The sequence below is a fragment of the Elaeis guineensis genome, chromosome 10 (genome assembly GCF_000442705.2).
Source record: "Elaeis guineensis isolate ETL-2024a chromosome 10, EG11, whole genome shotgun sequence".
NCBI lineage: Eukaryota > Viridiplantae > Streptophyta > Magnoliopsida > Arecales > Arecaceae > Elaeis > Elaeis guineensis.
The window spans coordinates 71,546,254-71,552,034 of NC_026002.2; positions in this window are offsets into that span (position 1 = coordinate 71,546,254).

A 5,781-nucleotide genomic window follows, 5' to 3' on the forward strand; every position below is an offset into this window, starting at 1 on the left:
TACTCAAATCTAATTAGTTCTTGGTCATCTCTTCAAATGTTTCCATTGCCATCTCTACAAACATCACAAGAAACCAAGTCAATAATGATCTTACAAAGCAATTCATAAACTGATAAAACAAAGAAACAAGGATGAAACAATAGGTACATAGGTTTTAACTTATTACCTCTTTCACCATACAACCAATCCCTACTACAAACAAGTGCCTCAACTAAGATTCTTTTCTCGAGGGAAGGCAACGTGTGGTTCATCTGCTATTTATTATGTTCCAGAACTTGTCATCCTCACAAGTACTAGTAAAGTTTGATATGTATTCAACTGGTTTTGATGGTTAGTTTGTTCAGTCTTATGTATGTTTGAGGGCAAAATATTTTCTGTTGTAGGACCTATAGGATTGACCGTAGTAGAAGTATAGCATATGTATGTTGGGTGGGATTGTTCAGTGCCTATTGTATCTTGGATTTGAATCAATGAATCCACCTCCTTATGTTACCAAAAAAAAATAAGTGCCTCAACAGTGCTAGGTTTCAATGCACTTCGATATTGATCAAGAACCCTCCCACCAACACTAAAAGCATTTTTTGAAGCCACAGTTGAGACAAGTATGGCTAAGATGTCACGTGCCATTGCAGCCACCTCAGAGCATCTAAATTGGTTAGCTTTCCAATATGCCAAGACATCCAATTTGGCATATCTGTTAACCCTTGGCTCATCCAAGTAAAGCTCAAGTTGAGATTTTTGTACACTTGGTTCTTGGCTCTCAAAGTCATCAAATTCCTACAACAACCATTGGAGGCAATAGGCATGTTATATGGTTACTCCATGCATAGGGTTATATGCTATATGGATATTTAAATATACATTACATACTTATTATCAAAATGGATACGAATAAAAATACTAAAAAATAAATAAAAAAGTTACCTTAAATATATCATTCATCTCAATAGAAATGCTTGTCTGAGATTGATCGATATTGCCTTGGTATTCACTTCTTGTGGTTGATAAGGATGGGCTTGGAGTTCCAGCATTTGTGCAAGTATATTGATGATACAAAGAGAATAACTTGTTTTTCACATTTGGTGTTTAAGTTACCCCATTTGCATCCAAAACTCTTTTGTAGCACCACTCAACAAAATTAAACTTATATCGTGGATCCAAAATAGTAGCAATGGCTAAAATAACACTAAAGTCAGCCCAATACTTTTCATATTTTTGAAGCATTCTAGTTGCCATAGAGCTTATGTAAGTGTCATCACTTCCATTTTGTTCTAACAAATGCATCAAAACCTTAAAAATAGTAGGAAAGTAGAGATTTGCAATGGGATTCTTAGTGCTAGAAAACATCAATGTGCCCTCATGAAAAAAAGCAAAAAATTTCGCAATCTTTTCCACTTTCTCCCACTCACTTCTTGATGGACAATGTTTTTAATTGGAATCACTCAACTCCAAATACATAAAGGCACGATGATAAAAAGGTGCACTATCAAGCATGATAAATATGAAATTCCACCTAGTAGGCACATCTTGTCTTAACCCCCTCCTAGAATCAAGAGAACTATGAGACACACATCCTAAGCATTTCTGTTTTCTAGCTTGAGATCTCTTGACATATTTGATGCTCTCATGAATTTTTTGGATAGATTCATCAATCTCTTTCAAGCCATCTCAAACAATCAAATTTAAAATATGTGCACTATATCTAAGGTGAAAAAAATCACCATCACATAACAATCCACCTCTCAAATTCAATTGAGTCCTCAACATATCAATAGAAACATCATTTGATGATGAATTATCCAAAGTAATTACAAACACTTTTCTATCTATTCCCTAATCACATAAAAAAGTATGAATTTTTTCAGCCAATGATATTCCAGTGTGAGGAGGTGGCATAAAACAAAAGTTGATGATTCGTTTGTGCAAAGTCCAATTCTTATCTATGAAGTGAGCCATTAGAAAAATATAGCCATCAGTGGTCAAAGAAGTCCACAAATCTGATATCAAACTAACTCGACCAGGTGTAGAGGCTAACATGTTCATTATCCTACCTTTTTCCCTCTTAAACATTTAACACAATCAGCCTTATAAGTGTTTCTAATAACAAAATGCACCTCAGGCCACAGACATTGCAAAATAGCCCTAATACCATTCCATTCAACAAAAGAAAAGGACAAGCCATGCATTACCACACAAGCAGTCATCAATTCTCTAAACTTTTCAAGACAAATCTTAGGGGTCGAAGTGACTAAGGAGCCACTACTATGTGATATCAACAATTGCCCAACATCCCTAGTATCTCTTCTAATGTAATTTTCTAAATGATGTTTCATGCTACGTGTCCCGTACTTGCTCTCATAACTATATACTTGACCATAGTGTATACACTTATACTTTTGTTTCCCATTTTTTCCAATAGGCAACTTCTCAAAGTGACCCCACACTTTACACATTAGCTTTCTTTTCCCTTGTTGGTGCACAAATCTGCTTGCGCCGGAGAAGCTGGAGTCGGGGAAGCCGCGGTCGCCGCCGGGACCTGCAAAGGAAGTCTAAACCGGAGGTGGGATTGCTCCGGCAAGACCCTCCGACGCTCAAGTCAGTTCTCTGCCTCAACAAGAATGGAGTGCTCGAACGGAGAATTTAGCAGAGTTTTGATATAAGAAATGAGCTTAGAGAATAACGTATCTGGATCCCCCCTTTTTATAGGCGGAGGAGGTAACGGATCGATGGCGACGTCTGTAACCGTTTGATCGTGGGCCGTCCGTAGTCAGAGGGAATTTATTGCGAGAGGTAGTGGAGCGGAATCGTGGCCATCACCGCAGCTCGCCACGTGGAATCTGTTGCAAGGAGTGGAGCAGCGTCCGTTGTCGTGACTTGCCAGCAGATGGGAGAATCGCCCGGTATCCGTCGCAGGAGGTGGAGCAGGTTCGTGGCCGTTATGGTGGCCTGCCAGGGGGTAGTGGAGCTGTGCGGAATCCGCCACAGGGAGTGGAGCAGAGCCGCGATTGTTATTGCGGCCTGTCAGGGAATGATGGGGCCGCGCGGAATCCGCCACAGAAAGTGGAGCAGGATCGTGGCCGTTATGGTGGCCTGCCAGAGGGCGCGGATCTATTGATTGAAGCTCAGCAGCGGTCGGAGCCCGGCCTCTGTAAAGGTCCGGGAGAGGTCCTCCTGGCGGTTGGGGTCGTGGGTGGAGTCTGACTTCTGTGGGAGTCCGGGCGGAGTCCCCTGCAAACAAAGTTAAAGGTGAAGTCCGGCTCCCGTAGGAGTCCGGATGGAGCTTACCAACAGTTGACACTGAGAGCGGAGCCCGACTCCCGTAGGAGTCCGGGCAGAGCTGTTCTGCAGTTGATGTCGGAGGCGGAGCCCGGCTCCCGTAGGAGTCCGGGCGGAGCTGTGCTGTAGCTGATGTCGGAGGCGGAGCCCGGCTCCCGTAGGAGTCCGGACGGAGCTGTTCTGTAGCTGATGTCGGAGGCGGAGTCCGGCTCCCGTAGGAGTCCGGGCGGAGCTGTTCTGTAGCTGATGTCGGAGGCGGAGCCCGGCTCCCGCAGGAGTCCGGGCGGAGCTGTTCTGCAGCTGATGTCGGAGGCGGAGCCCGGCTCCCGTAGGAGTCCGGGCGGAGCTGTTTTGTAGCTGATGTCGGAGGCGGAGCCCGGCTCCCGTAGGAGTCCGGGCGGAGCTGTTCTGCAGCTGATGTCGGAGGCGGAGCCCGGCTCCCGTAGGAGTCCGGGCGGAGCTGTTCTGTAGCTGATGTCGGAGGTGGAGCCCGGCTCCCGTAGGAGTCCGGGCGGAGCTGTTCTGTAGCTGATGTCGGAGGCGGAGCCCATCTCCCGTAGGAGTCCGGGCGGAGCTGTTCTGTAGCTGATGTCGGAGGCGGAGCCCGGCTCCCGTAGGAGTCCGGGCGGAGCTGTTCTGTAGCTGATGTCGGAGGCGGAGCCCGGCTCCCGTAGGAGTCCGGGCGGAGCTGTTCTGTAGCTGATTCCGCTGAGGGTTCCGGCTGTGGGTATTTTATACCCAACACCAGTCCTCCTACTTTCGAGTTTGAATTTTAAATGAAGGAAGTACAGAGAGAGATGGGCACAGTCGGAACCGTCTCTTCGAATCCTGCGCACTGCCGCCTCCAGATATTTTGGTATTTAATGAGCACGTGCCGGAGTCTTTTCGAATTGGAGCGGTACGAGGGGATGCTTCGAAAATCCCGCAGGTACACTGGCCTAGGTACGGCGCAATTATGATCTTGCCAACCGTCAGCCGCTTTTAGCCGTCTGCCAGGGGGAGTGGGACACGTGTTGGATGTGGACTGGCCTGGGGGATTCGCGATCATTATGGCGCCAGATCCCAGGGTCTATTTAAACCCGTCCTCCCTCCTTTAGGCATTCTACTCCATTCCTGAGTTTTTGCTGGTGTCTGTCCTCTCTTCGAGAGCCCTGCTTTAGTGAGCGTCTTCTCGAGCCGTAGGCGCCTCCTGTTTCTCGTCCCCCAGGTCCCTCAGAGTAACATAGGTTAGTGCCAACCTTTCTCTCACCGCCTAGGGGCTTCTCTTCTCATCATTACTTTTGTGCCTCCCTCCGAGTTAGCCTCTCATTCCCCTTTCGGTCTGTCTTTTTAGGGCCCTTTAGATCCCCCCTTCGAAACTCAAAATGTCCTCTGGCTCTTCTGCTCCCGGCAGTTCTGAGAGTTCTTCTGCTTCAAACCCCCAAGTCCCTGACTCTGCGGACGAACCCGCGCTCGGGGCTGGGCCTCGCCCGATTTTCGCACCGGGCGCTATTCCATGTTCGTCGACTCCGGATCAACTCCTTCTGATAAGGGTTCGGTATGGGGTTCCTCCAGAGTACGACCTGGAGCTACCTGACCCCTCTGATCGGGCCAGCACTCCCCCTCCCGGTCGCTTCTGTTTGTATCAGGAAGCGTTCCGTGCCGGACTCCGGCTCCCGCTTCCTGTCTTTGTCGCTGCCTTCTTCCGCTTCTTGGATATTTCTCTCGCTTCCGTGGCCCCGAATTCCTTTAGGTTTTTGATAGGGTTTCTCTCCCTCTGCCACATAGCCAAGGTTCAGCCGTCCCTCTCCTTGTTTAGGCATTTTTATACCTTCAAACGCCATCCTTCGGTGAAGGACTGGTGGTACTTCTCCCCCCAGTTTGGTAAGAAGGGGTTGCTGAAGGGCGCCCCTTCTTCGATTCACAATTGGAAGGAGAAATTCCTCTTCGTCCACTGCCCAACCTTGGAGCTGGGCCTGCCCCCTTGGGGCTCTCTGAGGGATTCCGTCCGTCGGGCTCCCAGTCTGGGGGAGGACGACCTCCAAGCCGCCCAGAAGCTTCTAACTTATCCCGCTCCTTCTCTTCCTAATCTTCTGAGGGAGCAGCTTCTTTTCAACATCGGCCTGAGCCCCCAGGATCCAGCGAGTATTTGTCTTATCTTTTCTTTTCTTGCCTTCCTCTTCTTCTTCTCTTTACTTCTTTTTCCTTCCCAATCTCTTCTTTTTCTTTCTTTCTTCTTTCTCTTTCTTTTTTTTTTTTTTTTTGACTCTTGACTGATCGGTGTCGCTTCTTTTTCCCTTTTTGTTTGTCTTCAAAATTATTCAATCAATAAAGTCGAATTTCTTGTTGTGGATGGCTTCTCCTCCCCCCCTCCTTCTTTCTGCCTTTCTTCTTGTAATGAGTCGATCTTTGATGCTTGCGTCTTCCAATGGCAGTACCCTACTGAAGCACTCCCCTTGCCCCTGGGGGTCCCGCTGAAATCGACAATCCAGCGGTTGAAAAAGGAGGTCCTTCACCTGACGAAGA